We start from the raw sequence: 1,158 nt of genomic DNA, 5'->3' as shown, positions 1-1,158 counted from the left end.
GGGGGGCTGGCCCGCGCGCATTTGTGCGCGCGTTCGCACATGCCAGCCAAATGCCAATCCTGCTGAGGCCACCGGCATCCGGCGGCCGGGAGCCCGACGCTGTCCACCCCGCGGCCGCTCAGGATATTGATCCAGCAGTCCACTGTAACTCGATCGAAGAACGATGACAGCAACCTCCTCCTCCCCCCCCCCCCCCCCCCCCCCCCCCCCCCCCCCCCCCCCCCCCCCCCCCCCCCCCCCCCCCCCCCCCCCCCCCCCCCCCCCCCCCCGATACTCCCTTGTTCTCTTTGGTTCGAGGGGCGATCTGCCTTACCAGCTGGTCAGCCCCAGCTCACATCCAGGTGGGGGGGGGGGCCTGTATCGTTCGGCCCAGCCCTGGCCCTCTTCACCCCCCCTTCCCCCCCCCCCCCTGCCGCCCCCCGGTAGGCTAGTCAGAGAACAGGAAAACACATATGCGCACGATGGTGACACCCGCGCTTAATAGACAAACATCGGACCCTGCAGGGATGTGAGGCGGGCAGTGAAGCACATTCCAGCCTCGCCGGGGCGCGATATCTGCGCTTGCTTTTCGCCCCGCGCACCAGCGGGCCTGTGCGGCTGGGCCAGGCTTGGGCCCCTCTCCCTGGCTCCCAGCACTTGGGCGGGGGGGGGGGGGGGGGGAGAAAGCATCCAGGCATCCCCTTGTATCGGATTGTCCGGGATCGATCTTACCTGGGCATTGCTCTCTCTCTCTCTCTCTGCATCTCTCTCTCTGACCCGACTCGGGGCAGCGGGGGACGGGGGGGGGGGCGCCTCGTCCGCGAAGCGAGCGGCACCAAAGGAAAATAATAATCCTCGGGCGCAGCAGCGTGTTCTCTCTGACAGGGGGAGGGGGCCGCCCTGAAAAACCCACGCGCCTGGGCACCGGGGCGGCCGGAGAAAAAGGCGGCCGGCCAAGAGAACACAACTTCACCCGGAAGCCCCGGGCCCCTCTCTCCCGCAGGTGTTGGAGCCAAATTATCTCTCCAGCGGGCCGAAGATTATGCCCTCGAGTATATATGTGTGTGCACACCCAAGAACGCCGGGTCTTGCTTGTCCCATGGGCGTGCCCGAGAGGGCCAGACCAAGGGGTGGGCCAAATTACAGCCGCTGCTGCCTATCTTTGTGGCGCCGTGCCCC

The sequence above is a fragment of the Fonticula alba genome, assembly GCF_000388065.1.
Source record: "Fonticula alba strain ATCC 38817 unplaced genomic scaffold supercont2.1, whole genome shotgun sequence".
Lineage (NCBI taxonomy): Eukaryota > Rotosphaerida > Fonticulaceae > Fonticula > Fonticula alba.
This window is presented reverse-complemented; position numbering follows the sequence as displayed.